This window comes from Tupaia chinensis, unplaced genomic scaffold (genome assembly GCF_000334495.1).
Source record: "Tupaia chinensis unplaced genomic scaffold, TupChi_1.0 Scaffold144255_1, whole genome shotgun sequence".
In the NCBI taxonomy this organism is placed as follows: domain Eukaryota; kingdom Metazoa; phylum Chordata; class Mammalia; order Scandentia; family Tupaiidae; genus Tupaia; species Tupaia belangeri.
Window position 1 is genome coordinate 4,070,756 of NW_006204113.1, and position 17,102 is coordinate 4,087,857.

The 17,102-nt window shown below is 52.4% G+C and overlaps 1 protein-coding gene across 5 annotated transcripts in view; it reads right to left on the minus strand.

Moving 5' to 3' along the window:
• The window catches only part of ITPRIP (inositol 1,4,5-trisphosphate receptor interacting protein), a 24,981-nt gene extending 9,166 nt beyond the window's left edge, over nucleotides 1-15,815 (minus strand). The window contains exons 1-2 of one of the 5 annotated variants that reach the window (XM_006166419.3): nucleotides 15,695-15,815; nucleotides 15,222-15,317 (exon numbers count right to left, since the gene is read on the minus strand). The gene's annotated coding sequence lies outside the window, so the exon portion shown is untranslated. Of the gene's footprint in view, nucleotides 1-358; nucleotides 499-2,472; nucleotides 2,718-10,598; nucleotides 10,740-15,221; nucleotides 15,318-15,694 lie in introns of those variants that run through there. The other 4 variants (XM_006166420.3, XM_006166418.3, XM_006166417.3 and 1 more) reach the window with 4 other exon arrangements.
• Nucleotides 15,816-17,102: the final 1,287 nt, after the last annotated feature.

The following is a 17,102-nucleotide window of genomic DNA, read 5'->3' on the forward strand; positions in this document are numbered from 1 at the left end:
AAGCCGCCGGTCCCAGGACTCAAACCACAACGACATAGCCATTACGCTAACTGCTGGTCCCTGAGTCTCTTGTTACTTTAAATGGGGATGAGGAGGAATTATGAGGGAGGTGGAGCAGCAGTGAGAGAGGGTGGAGAACTGGGCAAAGGCATGGCTCAAGCCCTGGTAGGAGAGGGACGGGCAGACATAGAAAGGAAGTGAGGAAAGAGGAAGGAAGATTGAGAAAGTAGGTAGAAAGGGTGCGGCTCTAGGCCCTCAGTGCCCCCTCATCTCAACATCTTTGCAGCACCCCAAAATGCCCCAGTGACCTCCATCCCCCCCAGTTGACAGGACCTTCTCAGAATACAGCCAGGCCTACCTCCTGGAACCTGCCGCCCTTGCTGGCACGGGGCTCCTTCCCTTCCTCTCTTCCTGGGGATTGGGGTTATACGACCAAGCGCCTGGGGCTGTGGTGGAGACCCAAGGCCTGAGGAGGGTGGTCACCAGATGACACATGCTCTGTGGAAGGGAGCACCACCATGTCATACACCTGCATGGCAAGATCTTTTTTTTTCCCCCCAAAGAGAAGTCAGTAAGCTGGATTTGATCAAGGTCCTCCAATTTTTTTTTTTCTTTGAGAGATTTTTGCTATAGGGAGCATGCACTTGCCAGAAAGACAGAGAGAGAGACAGAGAGACAGAAAGTGAGAAATCACCCCCCAGGGGGGATGGTCACGCCACAATCCCTTCTCCTCCATTCTCCTCTTGGGATCTTGGGCATGCACAAACATGCACCTGGTGTGAGTTAAGCCACTGGGTCCAGGATTTGAACAGCGGTTGACTACATGGGAGTCCAGTGACGTAGCCATTATGTCATCTGCTGGTCCCCAATTTTTAAATGTTGGCTGCTATTTCAAAATTCTTTAAAAGTCAAAAATAAGGTAGGCTAGTGGCCCCCGAGACTGTGGGCCCCAGTTTGCGGCCCCCTCATGCTGCCGTGGCCTCTTCTCTCCTGTCCATTGATCCCCAGCCCCCATATAATGTCCCTCAAGGCATCCCTGACTCTAACCCCAGCACCTCCCTGGGACTCTCCTCACTCTCCCCCCTCAGCAACTACTCAGCTAGTCTATCTCCTCGGGGTCCAGACCTTACTGAGACAGCCCCCCCCTGCCTCAGCCTTTCTCTTCACAGTCCTGGCTATTCCAGGGCCTCCCAGCCTGCTCAGCCACACTGGGAACAATGATCCCGACGGGCAGGTCTCAGGGCCAGCTCTGGCCAGCTTGTGCTGGGGGCTTTATGCACAGCCAGAACGGGTTTCTCCCTCCCTCACAGCTTCTCCAGGGACTGGAAGAAAAGAGAATTAGACCAGGCACTAAGGAGTGTTCAGTATAGAGTCAGGCCTGTGGTCCCAAGGACTGGAAAACTGCAGCCCCCACTGCCCCTGCCCTAACCCACAGGAGGCCCAGACTGCATGGGGGAGAGGACCCAGGGGTTAAGACTGGATGCTGGTGAGGGTGGGGGAGAAAGACAGAGAGAGAGAGAGAGGAGAGGAGATTCCCTACCCACATGCCTGCCCAGTGGGCGAGAACACACTGGGCAGGAGCCCTCTCTCCTCATGAGCTGCTGCCCGCATGAGACACACCGGCTGGACTCAGGAGGTACCTGGTCACTCTGCTGAAAGCACTAAGTTTCACTCTCGGAAGAGAGAAGGTTTCCCAAAATTACCAGGATACCAACACCATCCTCTGGACCGAGGTCATGAAGGTGGCCACCTCGCCAAGGCACAGGAAGGACAGCGGCCTGGACCCTGCCAACACTGGCTGGGAGAGCCACATCCTTCCCTTTCCTGCCTGTCCATCGGCGTCCCATGGGGAGTAGGAAGCAGAGGATGGAGCAGGCAGGGAAGCCACTGGCCTCCGAGGGAGGATGGGTGCTCTTCTGTCCAGCGGCCCTGGCTGATTCCCCCACAGCAGAGACCCTGAGCCACAAGACATCGTGGAATCACAGCACCCGTGACAGAGACCGAGGCCTGGGCCTACGTCTGGACTATGGACAGGGAGGTGAGGAGAAGGATGACAGGAGCAGAACAGACGCTGGTGAGGAAGGGGCTCCCTGAGAGCCCCGAGTCCTGTCCATACCGCCCACACCCACCTTCAGGGCTCCTCAAATCCAGTCACTGTGTGAGCTGATGGTGGCCCTGGAAAATATGTCCTTATGCTACACCCGGACCCTGTGAGTGTGACCTTATTTGGAAGGAGGGTCTTTCCAATAAGGATCTCATCAGGAGAACATTCTGATTACCTGGTGGGCCTTAAATCCAATGACAAGCAACCTTATGGAGAGACCCAGAAAGAGAAGACAGACTGAGAAGGGGATGGGCCTCGAGGCAGAGATGGAAGCAATGGTGCCACAGCCAAGGGACGTCTGGAGCCAGCAGAAGCCGGAGAGCAAGGCCCCTCTAGAGCATTCAGAAGGAACCTGACTCTGTGAATACCTTGATTTTGGACTTCAGCCTCTAGAACTGTGAGAGTAAATCTTGAAGCTCTTCCTCCTGTTTGTGGTCATTTGTCATGGCAGCCTTAGGAGACCAATGCACAAGGCTTCTCCCAGACGTCCTTCCTGGTTCTGGTTCTGCTCAGGTACCTCCAGTCTTCCCGGCCATCTCTGACCGGCCTTTGCCCTGCACCAGAGCCTGGGGATTCCACACGAGCCAAACTCGCACATCCTGGCCAGGACAGCACAGACCTTTGCAATCAGCTCCTCTGAGCCCTCCCTAATACCAGCCCCCTAGGTTGCCCCTCCCCCCCAGTCTGGAGGTCTCCCTTCCCCACATCAGTGGAGTCCTGTTTCCATTTCACAAAGGCCTGGCTCCAGCCAGCTTCAGGGGACCCCCAGTGCCCTCCCTGCCTGGCCCAGGTGCTCCAGATCATCTGCTGTCCCCCAGGGATTCCTGCATCCCCACTATTCCCTGGCAAAGTCCATGCCTCTCAGCTCTCCGCTGACCCAAGCCTGCCTCTGTCCTCCCGCAAGGCAATCTCAGAAACCACTTCCAAGGAGGCTTCACAGCCTCTCCCCACCCCGATTCCTCTTTCTTGGAAGGGACAGAAGAACAAAGGCAGGGAGACGGACATACTGATTCAGCCAGTTCACCAGGCAGACGTCTGGTGCCTCACGTAGGTGAGGCGTGGGCACAGATGTGCCCAGCACATAGCAGGCACCAAGCAGGCCTTCCCCAGGCCTCCATCCTAGTTAATTAGCTCCTTTAATCCACACAGCGCCCTGGGGGTACAGTCCATCAGCCCCTCTCACAGGCAGGATCCCCAGGCCTGAGTGGCCTAGTAGTCCCTCAGGGTCACACAATGGACTGCGCTCCAGGTCCCACTGTCTCCCTGGTGCACACCCTCCTGCTTTGTCATCATCTGCCTCCGTCCTGGTCCTGTCCCCCCCCTTTATCCCTTCCTCAGCTGTAAGCTCCTCCGGGCATGGGCAGGGTCTGCTTGGTCTTTACATTTCCCAAGGCACGTGGCACAGGCCTGCTCACTGAGCTCAGGACACTCACCATCCTGGGGGCCCACGCTCACACCATGCAAGCCGGGGGGACACCTACTTTCAGAAGGCCTCTGCAAGCTGGCCATCCCCAGGAAAGAGGAGCTTCTCACAGCGAGTGCACACAAGGGCCTCCCTTGAGCTTGATGGCTGGGATTCCCACCTCGGATTTCTACACCTGAAATCACAGGGGCCTGCCAAGCGCTGGCTCAGCTTGGGCACCTCTTCCTCGGAATAGACTCTCCCTGCCCCTGGGGGCCCCATCTTGCCACAAGGGCAGGTACACAGAGAACAAGACACCTGTCTCAGGGCAGGGCAGGCCAAGGCTCCTCAAACCTGGCCCCTTTCTCTCAGTCCACCCTGTGCTCTGGGCACCCCCTACCTCTTCCCCAAACCTGTCCCCTTTCTCTCGGTCCACCCTGTGCTCTGGGCACCCCCTACCTCCAGGCAGAGCAGTCAGCGCTCAGACAAAACCACTGGGTGAGAGGGAGGGGAGGGGAGGCTGCCCTGGTGGGAAGGAGGCTCCAAACAACGCACAGCAGGCTAGATCTAGGGTGAGGGGCGAGGGAGGAGGGGTGGAGCAGAGGCAGAGAGTAAACACACAGGAAAACCCGCTGGGAACAAAGCCTGCCCCTGGTCAGTCACACTGAGTCCCCACTTCTCTTTTTCAGATGAACTGGGGCTGGAAGGAATTAAGTACAGTGCCAGGCCAGGCGGCACCTTCCTTTTAGTTCCAGGCTGGGAACAAAGAGAGACCAGCTCAGAAAGACAGCCTGGCCAGAGCTCTCTACCTATCCCTAGGGCACCCGGGTAGGTGGGCCCCCAGGACGTGCCCATGGTCATGATGGCCCCAACGCCCCACCCAGCCTCCCGGCCCATGGCCTCTTACCCACGTCCCGGCTTCCTGGGATTCTGGCTCCCACACAACGAAATCCCAGGCTGTTCTTCCACCCTGTCCCCAGCGGCTTAAGCTTAGGCTTAGGCGGTACCTGACACAATGCCTGGGCCCCAGCTGGGCTAGGGAGAGGGGGGAGAGGGGCGGAGAGGAAGGGAGCTCTGGGCCTCCTGTGCACACACACACACACACACACACACACACACACACAGCTCACGCTCTGCGCCTGCAAAGATCTAAAAACCCCTTTCATCTTAATAAAGGGGAACAGCAAAAGGCACAAAGAGAAGAGGGAGGCCAACTCAGTTGTAATAAATAAATAAATAAATAAATACTCATGGTTGGCTTCTCTGTGGTGCTCTGCTGCAGGACCTGGGCTGAACAATGGAGGCGGGGGGGGGGCTGCCCCCCCCATCAGTTACCCCGGTCAGTTGTAATAAATAAATAAATAAATACTCATGGTTGGCGTCTCTGCTGCAGGACCTGGGCTGAACAATGGAGGCGGGTGTGGGCCTGCCCTCCACATCAGTTACTCGGAGCAAACGGAGAGGGCTAAAAGTCTCCCAAGCACCTTGAGGACTGGAAAGGGCTGATTCAGCGTCTCTGGGTCTCCCTGGCAGTGGGATGATTCAGTGCTACTCTGATGCCTTAAAGGGAGGCAAGTTAAAACTCCCAAGTGCTTCAGCCATTCTTTCGCTTTCTCTTCCTCCCTTTGGTTCTGGGGCTAGCTGTCCCCCTCTCTGACCTCACCGCAGATGGCTGACTTGGTTTTCTAAGTCTCTGCCTACAAATATGGAGACTGAAACCCATCTCTTGCTGACTCTAAAACAACAAACACCCAAATACCTGGGGGATCAGAATGGTCAGATATGACAACTAAAGACATTGATGAATTCGTCCGGAGAATGTGAAAGATCAATGGGCATCCTGTCCCCGGATCACCCTAATTAGCCAACCATAAACCCCTTGCCTTCAAAACCCGGTCAGAGCTTCTGATCTCCAGCTTTCAGGACTGATGCAACTCTGCATCCGGCCCCTTTGGGAAAGTGGAATATACTAGTTTCTATCCTTTTCTCTCCAAGTTTGTGAATTCTTTCACAGCCCATGAACAAGGCCACCCTAACATTGTAGCAATCACCCTGACACAAACCAGTGCTCCTCCTCTAGGGAAGACAGAAAGGAAGGAAGACAGAAAGACTAGGAACAGTTAGCAAAATTGCTCCCCGAATCATCTCGACCACGTGGATTGCACAAAGCAATCTGCAACCACATCGTGTTCCAGCCACAGCGTGGAGTGATAAGGAGCAATGCGTGTGCCCTGCAGAGACTGGGCTGGGCCCACAAGGAGTGCCCAAATAACGCTTGCTAGATGCAGGAACCCAAGGCAGGTCACAGGTGTCAGCAGGCTGCAAGCGGCCAAGGTCACGGGGATATGCTCTGGCCCCCAAGGACACTCAAAAAAGAGAACAACAAAAAAAGCCCAAAGCTCATTAGCTGAGAAGAGCTTAACAGTCTGTAAGTCCTAGAGTTTGGTAGCTAAGGGGCCAACCTCTGGAATCAGGCTCGCTGAGCTGTTGAGTTGGAACCCTGGCTCTAACACTTGCTATGACAATAGTCGCACTTCATGGCATTGTGCATGTAAGTGAGGCAGTAGTTGTAAATGACTATGGCCACTGCTATTGGTAAAAGGTCAAGTCTCCTTTTGATTTGTTAGATCAACCTAGTTATGGGCCGGCTAAGTAACATAATGGTTAAGAGGTTGGATCTCACGTGGTCAACTGAACCATTTGAGTCCTGAACCCAGCGGCTTGAAAAACATGCCTAGTGTGTGGATGTGCTTGCACACGCACCCAAAATCCTGAGAAGAAAATGGAGGAGAAGAAATTGTTATGTCGTCAGTCCCCCTGGAGGGTGTGTTCTCACTTCTCTCTCTCTCTCTTCAGTGAGCACAAGTGCCCTATAGCAATTTTCCTTTTAAAAAAAGTCATAGTGGAAACAAGCAGTTAGCGTAATGGCTATGTTGCTGGACTCCCATGTAGTTGACCATGGTTCGCGTCCTGGACCCGGTGGCTTAAAACTCACGCCGGGCGTGTGTGCGTGCCTGCCCAAGATCCCGAGAGGAGAATGGAGAAGGGATTGCGGCGTGACCATCCCCCCTGGGGGGTGATTTCTCGCTTTCTGTCTCTATGTCTCTCTCTCTCTGTCTGGTGAGCGCACGCACCCTATAGTGAAAATCTCTCAAAAAAAAAAAAAAAAAGTCATCCTGGTTGCATCTTTAATTGCCAGAGGGCACATATACTCCTGAGAGAGAGGGAAGTCACACTCCCTCCAATGAAGTTCCTCCATTTCTCTGTCCTCTCAGGATTTTAGGTATGCACATACACTTGCCTGGCATGTTTTGCAAGCCACCAGGGTTGGGATTTGAACCAGCAATTGGCCATGTGGGATTGGACTCCCAATGCACAGGACTTAACCACTGTGCTTCGGGTCTGGCCCATGGTTGGATCTTAAGGACTCTTCTGGAAAGAGGGACTAACCAACATCCCCAGAAACAACAACCAAGTTTTTTCCTCCACCTCCTTGTCTTCTAAAGGCCCAAGGGGCTGACGGAGGAAGGGAGTGCAGGGTAGCAACTTTGGTGACCCAGGAAGCTCAGCAGCATCCTCCCTGTCTCCAGTCTGACAGCCCCTCCACGAGGCTCTGAGCACCCTAGATTAGACAGGAGCAGACGCATCAGGACTGGGAAAGGAACCTCACTGCCTTTACTCCCGAGAGCAGGAATATAAAATTCCTGGAGTGGAGTGGGAGGTCCTGGATGAGGTAACTAAATTCCTTCTTCCTGGGAGGCACCCTGCAGTCAGAAAAGCTAAGTGCTAACAGTGGTGAGTGCCTTGGAAACGTGAGCAAGCCCCTTCTAAAGCAGCCCTGGAGACCAAAGGCCACCTCATTGCCAACATAATTCACCAAGAAAAGGCCCCAGGAATAAGTTTATCTGACCCAACCTAAGTTTGTCTGACCATCTTGCCCCCCACAGCTGCCTTGTCTCTTGATATCCCCTTCTTGCTTGAGAGCAAATGGCAGCTTACAGGGTTCCATACAAATGAGGTAAGAGGAGCAGGAAAATACTCCTGGCAGAGTAACCAGCAATGCTCCCTTTTTGAAGGAAGTGGATAAGCCTCAGGGCTCTGACAGACCAGGGGAGGGTTTAATAAATTACACCCGAGGTGTCACCTGTACTAAGGCGTAAGCGCTGTGCAGAATGCTCTCCACATAGCCTCACATTAAATCTCCAACACAGGCACTTACCTCTCTTTTACAGACAAGGAAACTGAGGCCTAGAGGCAAGGCCACTCATGCACCACCACACAGCCAAGATTTGAACCCAGGCCCATAAATAAGGCTTTCGAGCCCAACTGGTATCTGTATCCTGCCCACACTCTTCAGGGAGGGGAAGGTGACAGCTTACATGAAATTTGTGCACGAAGCAGGGAGTTAGACCTAAAGGGCTTACGCTCCTTCTACCAAGAGATTCTGTGAGTGGTACTTGGGCTATTTGAAAAGGAAGGTAAGTCTCTGTGATTGATGAGGAAAAGGGGATAAGGGCTTTCCTCGCACTGGGACGGTAAGTATGCGTTGGAGCGAGGCTTCAAGGAGAAAGTGTTGTGGGTACACTCAGGCATTTTGGGGTGGCACGCAGGGTGTGGTCCAGGCATGCAGCATCCCCTGCCCTCTCTGAGAATCCAGAACAAATCTCAAACAAAGGACCCTTTCATGAACTTCAGGCGGGTCCTCTGACTGCTGCTAAGAAGGTCATTGAAGGCTCCCATGAGAACAGTGTGTTACAAGCACATGGTTTGCAACAACAGGCAGGGCCAAGATTATAGCACCCGCCCTCTGGGTTTGAGGTGAGCTAACAGAAGACCTCCTGCACCTACTTCATGGAAACGGCCCAGGAGAAAGCAGCAGCAGCCCAGGGCAGCTTCAAAGCTGAGCCCCTCCTCCCGGACCAGTCCTACTGTGCTATTCCCCTGGAAGTGAATCATTTAACAATTGTAGGCTTGGTATTTTTTCTAGGGACTTCCATCTGAGGATCTCACAATGCTTGGAATATTATCTGCTCTTGGTTGCTAGAATTCCCATTAAACAGAGAAGAAAACTGAGCCCTATGTGAATATCAAGCAACGAATCACAGCAGAAGGGGACCAGACGGCTCAGGCCTGGAGGTGGTGGTCTGCCTGCTGCCTTCTCCCCTTGGACACTTGAACTCTGTGGGATTCTTTCTGCTACCTTCTGTTCACTGGGCCATGGTGTCCAGGCAGAGGCCTACGCTGGACACTAAGGCTCTAGTAAACAGCAGAACTAGGTTCGAATCTTGTCTCTGTAGTTTTCAGCTCTGTGATTTTGGGTAAGCCTCTTGGCCTCTCTGAGCCTATAAAACTTGGATAATACCTGCTCTGTAGGACTATTGTGGAAAGGAAACAAATATCGGGTTGTTGGGAAAGTCATGACGCATGTTTGCATAGAAAAACATGTCGTGACTTCCCCCAAAACCCAATATATATAAAACATAAAGCCTGTAAGAGCAGATTTTGCTTAACGAGTAGGTGCTCAGTTTTTCAAAAGGCAGGTCCAGCAGATGGCATAATGGTTACATTGCTGGCCTCCCATGTAGTCGACTGTGGTGTGAGTCGCAGACCTGGCAGCGTGAAACTCACACCAGGTGTGTGTGTGTGTGTGTGTGCATGCCCAAGATCCCAAGAGGAGAATGGAGGAGAAGGGGTTGCCATCCCCCCGGGGGGGAGATTTCTTGGTTTCTATCTCTCTTATCTCTCTGGCGAGCACGTGTGCCCTACAGCAAAAATCTCTCTCTCAAAAAAGGCTGTTCTACTTTTATGAACAAAAGATCATGATGACAACTAATTTGGGAACCAGAATTGTAGAGGCATAATCTGCAAATAGTCTTCTCTGCTAAAGATTTCGTTATGTTCAGGTACAATCCTGAAAAAACTGTGTTCATGCAAACATTAGGGCAATCACTTTAGTCACTGATGGGACACCAGGGAAGCATGTAAGTTTTGCTCACTTTGCACAAAGTGGAAACTTCAATCAGATCATTTCAAGTTGAAAGACAAGAGATTCTGTTCTCAAACCTCTGGAGAGAGAGAGAGAGACCTACAAGTCATCTAGTTTTCCCCCTATTTTTAATTTTTTTTGAGAGGTTTTTGCCATAAGGCGTGTGTGCTTTCTAGACAGAGAGATACAGAGAGACAGAAATCACCCCCCAGGGGAGATGCCACGCCACAATCCCTTCTCCTCCATTCTCCTCCCAGGATCTTAGTTTTCCCCTTTCTTTAGGGCAGGAAATTCTCCTTTTTCTACCTCCTTCATGCCTTGTGTTGGCTTGTTGCAGCCTTTGCTCAGGAATTTCTGTCTTCAGGAGAGCAGTAAGCATCATCTTATAAGATGATGAAGCCTTGGGTCACTGAATTAAGAGGATCAGGACTGCCAAGTGAGTTAGGCTCTGCGAACAGTGCTGTCCCCGAGTGGGGGTTGGGAAGGGAAGGCTGACACCCATGGCTGGTCTCTCTTAGCACCACTTCCAAAACATCAAGTATGTCTCAAACATCTCCTACCTCCTGCATGAGCTACAAGAGAGAATGGGGTTACAGGCTTAAATGAACCCATCGAGAATTCCAGGGGGAATGTTACAGCTAGGACTCCACTCTTGGGGCAGTGGAGTCTTATGTTCCTCCTCTTTGGGTGCCCTTGACCATCAAGCTTCACAATGGCATGGGGTCCCCAGCACAGTGCTGTGCTTACTTCAGGTACACGATATTTGCTCAGTCAATGAAGAAGCCACCAGAGTAAGTACGTGGACATCCTTGCTTCTCACTTTCTTTTGGGGGCGAGAGTGAAGAAAGAGAAGTTGTTTTCTGATCATTCCATTGAAACTCTAAGTTTGCCCTTCGTCTGCCACTGCTCACAGATGGAAGCTGCAGAAGGCCCTGTCTCTGAGGTGTCCCCCTCAGAGAACTCGACTAGATTGCAGCTGTCAGCACTGCACTCTTTTCCCTCAGGCCATACCCAAGGCCTAAAGACTCCCCCACCAGCAGCTCACAGCCCAGAAGTCTTTCCCTCTCCCTCTGTGGCTGTACTTCCACTGGCCTCTGAGAACACACCTGTGGATGTTACTCCTTCTACGTCCCTTTCTTTCAACTCTATGTCTCTTCTTACAGTTGAGGCTGGTCTTTCTCTTCCCCATCTACCTTAAGATACAGGTGTTGCCTTGGGCAACAGTGATGTCACCTGCAAGGTGCTTCCATTCCGCTGATGTCACAGGACTGGCCACATGGACGGAGGGGAGATGCGCTCTGTACGGGAAAACCTCGCAGGTCCTGAACCATTGAGGAGGATGCTGTAGACCTCTTGTGCACTCCCAAATGACCTGCATCTCTCCTAGAAAACCTCCCCACCCTTCTCTCCTTTCTGGATACCTCTTAAACCACACGGAAAGGCAATGAGGATCTCTTTTGCCCCTCTGAGACAATCTGGGTCCTGGCAGTCTTGCCCTTTGTCCAGACCTCAGAGAAGAAAACGATGGCCTGATGGGAGCTCCAATTCGGCAGGGAATGTGACTCTTGGTCTATTGCTGGTCTATGCCAGGTCCCACTAGGAGCTCAGGACACATCACCTGGCCCCGCCCATCCAACAGCCCTATGAGGGGGTTATCCTCATTTTGCTGGCGATGAAACTGAGCTTTGGAATGCTCAAGGCACTTGCCCAACTACTGAGAACATCTGACTATTAAGTGGTAGAGCCGGGACTCAATCCAAGTTTGCCCATTCCAAAGCCCATGTGGGTCACTCCACTTTGGCTCTGGGCACCTGGAGATGTAGTTCACTAAAAGTGAGCTGTGAGGGGGCCTGGAGAGAGAACATGTTGTGAGCTCTTTAAATCCAGAGGCCATTTGGGCAGCAGGTGACTTGAGGAGGCAACTTCACTCCTAGTGTCACCCACAGGCTGTGATGCGTGGCCAGCCTTGGCCCTTCCACTTCCCAGGGCCTCCGTGCTGATTAGGGGCAACATTTCTTTGCTCTGAGCTTGGCTCCCTGTTGACCTATCCAGGAAACCTGACCATCCTCTGGATTTGCATATAGTATTTACTCCTATGGCCTGGCCCTACAACCTTGGGATTCTACAGTAGTTATTTAATCTGGGCAATGCAAATCTATGAGGCTGGGAGTTACTGCTTGCAAAGTACTAAACACACAAATAAATAAAATGAAAAATCACTGCACGTGGAAAGAAGGGAGAAATCCTACCAGGCAAACACTGCCCTGGCGGCATTAGCTAGAGAGATGCCCATAGCCAAGCTGACCTGAGGCAAGTAACTCTCCATTTGCCCGAGGGCCACAAAGAGGTAGACAGAACCCCACCCTGCTGGACATCACTGCCCCTTACCCACCTCCTGCCAGGCTCTGTCCAGCTATGTCCAGTACAAGCCTTTTTCTGATCTCAGGTTTCCCATGTGGCTTGCTCAGGATACAGGGGACAGATGACATCCAGTCTGTGTGATGCTCACAATGTCTCTTTGCAAGTCAATAAGCTAGCATTCTGATTTGTACACCCACTTCTGGAAGCTATCTTGGAGTGACTCAGTAACCCCAGTCCAAACCACTCTGAGAATAATGGAAATAGGGTTTCTGAGTGGGTACAGAGAGCCAGTTCCTGGGACAGGCGACACAATCCAGGTAAACTCCACCCTCTCTGTAATCTGCTGGGCACGAGCCAGCCCTTCCCAGGAGGCATCCTGACTTCCTCACAGACGAGAAGCCCATTTCGTTTAAAGCATCTATAGACAGTATGTGGTAAAACGCTCAGGTCTAGCGATTTCCGTGCTGAGCAGTTGTGTGGGAACTTAGTGACCACACATATGGAGCTGTGAGATAGGGTTTGGGGAAAGGTTGCCTGGATGAGCTTGGGAAGAGCAATCGCAGGTGACAGGCAGGGAAGAGGACATGGATGGGGATTTGGGATGGGGGTTGGAAGGTCAGGATAGTATGTTCAGGCACTCACCTCCTCTGCTTCCCAGGGCAGCTCTCTGCCTAGGTCAGCGCCTACGTGAAGCCATGGCCTTTCTGTCCGCACACACCCAGGTCGTACTTACTCATCTCCCTCGTGCCTGGCCCCAAACTGGTTTGCCACCTCACACCGCCCAGTGATGAAGAAGCAAAGTCATTTAACACCTGGGCCAGGCCTCTCTATCAGCCATCAAGGCTGGGCTTGCCTTTTTCTTTCCTCCCCTTTCTTCTGCCAGAGGAGTTTTCCACCTGGCTAAGAGAAAGGTGACTGTTCTTCTCTCCTTCTCATCAGAGTCCCCAACCAAACTAGCCTTGTGTGCTTACAACCTGCATCTGGCTCTGTGAATGCTCAGTGATTAGACTTGGTTTCCAGGCTCCTGAACACTAAGTCCCTGTGTCTCGGTTTCCTCCTCTGTAGAATGGGGAAAACAATGCCTACCTCATAGGGCTACTGTGAGCATTAAATGCAAAGTGAGTTAATAAAGGCAAAGTGCTGTGGGGGGATAAAAAGAAAGCTTGGCAAATGTTGAACCCTTGATAATTATTAGCTCCCAGGGCTGCTGAGAATGGCGTGCAGTGTGTGGTGCTGGAGAGTGAGGAATTCAGCCCTGAGCTGCTTGCCCACTGCGTGCCTGGCCAGACGAGAGGCCCCTGTTCCTAAATGGCACCAAGTGCCCTCCTCTGCTAAGAGGCAGCATCTTATTCTAATTCATAGAAGGGATGCATAGGCTAGCGGAAGCCCTGGAGGTTATTCTTGTTCATCCCCAGCATCCTGGAGTCTATGTCCACCTCCCAGGCAACACAAGATTGGGGGGATGCCTGGATGGACTGGTCTTGGCGATAAATAAAGTCCCCCAGTATCTTAGCACGTCTCATTTAAAGTCCCACAGACTGCCATACCATCCCGCCCAGTCAGCGAGGTTCTCACCTCCGAACTCGGAGTCACAGAGGCCTGGACCCAGAAGGCCCCTTACCCTTTGGAACTGTTGATCGTCACCAGTCTCTGCTGAGAGCAACCTGTTGACGAGCTCAGGTTGTTTGCAAGTTGCTTCCTGAGCTACACTGAGCCCTGTCTCTCCACTTCTTACCAGAGTCTCAGGCCAGACCAAACAAGCAAGTATTCTCCTTTTCTCAACTGACAACACTTGGGATACCTGAAGGCCACAGCCCTGTCCCTCGGGGCATCTCATCTCTGGGAGACATATTGATGGGTCTTTCCTTTGTCCCTCACTAGACATACTTTCCAGACCTTCCACTTCTCCTCTGGACAGCTTCCTGTCCCTCAAAGGAGGTGGCACTGACAACTGGACTAGTGACCTCCATGGGCCCAACCTCCCTTTCCTGGGGCTCTAAGCATAGGTTACTTATTACTGTCACCCACTGAAACTGCCACACCTTCTTCATCAGACAGAACCCTCCACCTTCATTCCCTTTATTTACCACAGAGGGTCCAAGAGGAAAAAAAAGACACAACTGGGGTCCTCCAAGACAACATCTTTGTGGGTGAGCAAACCTGCCAGAAGCCTCTCCCCAGAAGTTCCTGTCCCTTCTTACCCTCTGATGAAAGGTCACCCATACCCTCTCTGTTTCTCTAATGGGCCCTGCAGGAACAGAAAGGTGACAACTTCTGGGATGAGGAAAAGGTTAAAAGTTCAGATCCCTCCCCCTGAAAGCCAGAGCTTGAAATTGTGGCATTTGTGAAAATTACTGAGTTAAAGGAGGGCACTTAAAAAAACTTTTCCATTGATCTAGGGACAGCAGAGCCAGTCTAACCCCTTCACCGTTACCCACAAGCGTTACCCACGAGCGGAAAATCTGAGGGCAGAATAGCTTGGAGTAGTGAACAATGAAAGCCACTTAGACGAGTAGGCTGCAGGGAGCATTCGAAAACTCAGCTTATTATGTTATTAATAAGTAAGTGACAGAACCAGCGGGTGGCGTAGTGGTTAAGGCGCTGGACACTCCCACATGGCTCACCACGGTTCAAGCCCTGGACCTGGTGGCTTGCTTTCTCACTTCCCTTCTCTCTCTCTGTCTCTCTCTGGTCAGATTGAAATAAATGGATGAGTAAATAAACTTAAATAATTATTAAAAAAAATAAGGAGGTGAATGACAATTCCACCCTCATTGTCCTGGCCTGTGACTGCACCATCTAGAGACCAGCCTTAGCTGGCCTCCTCTCCAAGGTAGAACTGGTTTGTAAAGGGGAAGGCCCTGGCTCAAATCCAAAAGATAAACAAGAAAAAAGAAAACAATCTCCAAACTCACTTCGATCCCAAACACCAGGGCTAAAAATAAAAATGCTATGAGTATGTCATGTTTTCTAGTTTTAAAGAGGGACCCCCCACCCCCGCCCGCCTCAGGCGAGGCCGAGGGGCAAAAGACAAAGGGAGATCCCTGTCTGCTTCCATACAACATTTTCCCTTCGTAGTGGGTAGCATATTCGTTTTGGATGGGGAGTCCGACCCAGTGGCCTCTAGTCCCTTCACCTGGCAGCCAGAATGGCGGAGCCACAGGGACCTGGTTGAGGATGGCTTGAGGGTCAGGTGACAGAGACCATTTGTAGCACTAAGAAAAAGTTCTGCGCAGAGTGAGTTCTTCTGCGCTAATAGTTCTGCCAGAGGAAGCGGAGTGGAGCTTTGTCCGGCCTGTAGCAACCCACACTTCACTACCATAAACCCCAAACGGAAAACACCAAGTTCACTCCTACTGCCCACTTACTAGACAGGAGGGCGGGAAGGGAGGTGGGTGAGGAGTGACTTTCCTTTCTGCAGTAGAGCCAGCTCAGACAGTCCAAAGTAGCGGGTCGGTCGGGCTCTGGAAACAAAAACGTGGTCCGGCTTCAGGCTCGCAGGCTCTAAGCGCCGGGGCTCCGCGCGCCCAGAGGAAGGGCTGCGCGCCCTCTGCGCACCAGCCCGGCTCGCGCACACCCGAGCGCACTCCCTGGAGCGGCGTGGGCAGAAAGGGGGCCGCCAGCGGGCAAACGCGGCGGTCTCAGCACGCGTGCTCTCATGGGCCTCCAGTCAGCCCGTGTCTGAGTTGCCGAGCAGGAGCCCGCGTCCCCGCACTCCCGCTCCTGGCCGCCATCTCGGGCGCAGCTCCGCAGAGTCCCCAGTCCGCCTCGCGCCCTTCCTTCCAACACGCGAGGCGATCGGGAAGAAGCGGAGCCTCGCAGAAGCTGGCTAGCAACTTACGTTTGGCCTCGGTTCCCGCTGCCCGCGCCGACGGCCGCGCCAGCCCAGGCTTTGCGCGCACGGGGTGCGTCTGGGCGTCACTGCTCGCACCCGGCTGCCGCGGAGGGTATGGCAGGCCAGTTAGTGGGGTTAGTGGAACCCGGGCGGCGAGATCCCCGCCGGCTCCCGCCTTCTGGCCTCCATCAGCGAGGCTCTACGGGGCTTCGGAGTTACTCATTTCCTGGATGTCACAGAAACTTTTTCCTCCTTATAAGAACAAAACGCCCGCCTCTACTCTCGGCCGCGGGAGCTCCTTAAGGAGGACCGTAAAGGTTAAAGTACCGGGTCCCCGGTCCACCGCGGAGATCTGCCCTGTAAATCCCCAGAAGTCCTGGACTGTGCAGCAAAACTGGAAAATGCTTGGGCGAGGCTGGATCTGGCCACTGGAGTAAACTGGGGAAGCTGTACGTGGTGGGGGGAGGACGCCCTTAAAATTAGGTCTTGCCGGACGGATTGGAAGGGGTTAAGTCACTGCACGTTTACCTGCGTTTTCTGCGGCGCGTTTTACGATCAGGGAACTCCTGGGGCCACTTATTTTGTCCCGGGTAGGAAAGTATAAATCGAGACACAACGCAGCTTGAATGGATTGAAATAATATAAAATTCTATGATAAAAGAATGCACTGTCGCCTTTCTTCTAGAATATCCAAGCACAAAGGAGAATGAAGGCTAAGTACTGTAGGGGGCGCTGTAGTTTCCAAACTTGGTTATTATGGTTGGCAGTTGGATGAGAATTACTACCCCTATTCTAGAGAGGACAGGGTATGGCAGCAGCACGCTGCCAGCTTAATAGCTCGTGAAATTCATAACCTTCTTCCCTTGGAACCTGCGCAAACTCCGAGCCACTACAAGCAGCCGGGAAGGGTTTGACTGGATTTTTCATTAAACTGCTTTGAGGAAAAGCACGTTAGGGAACTAGAATGCACTGTCCAAAGATGATCAACAAATAGCCACTGCTGTTTGGTTCTAGGCCACCTTCTTCCTTTCCTCTTCAATCCAGCCAAATAACTTTAACACTCACCTGCAAGACATTAGGCTGAGTCTAAAAGATAAACAGGCTGTGAAAAATATTTCTAAAAATAAAGCCCCTGGCCCTTGGCCCAGAACACTTTTATTTTCAAGCTTGCATTGCTGTTCAAGTTCTTTCCTGACATGAGGGACAGTATGGCAGAGTTTTGAGGGCTGGTGTGTGTGTGGCAGGGGCTGGGTGATCTGGGAAAACGTTCTGGAAAGCTGTGTATTTCCAAAATGTCTTCAAGCTGGACAGATGAGATACTTACCCACCCATCCTGCCCAAAGCCGGTGGGGAAAATTTCTGGGAGGTGGGGGACTGGACTGAGTCCTAGAATATTTGAACCTAGAGTTCAGAG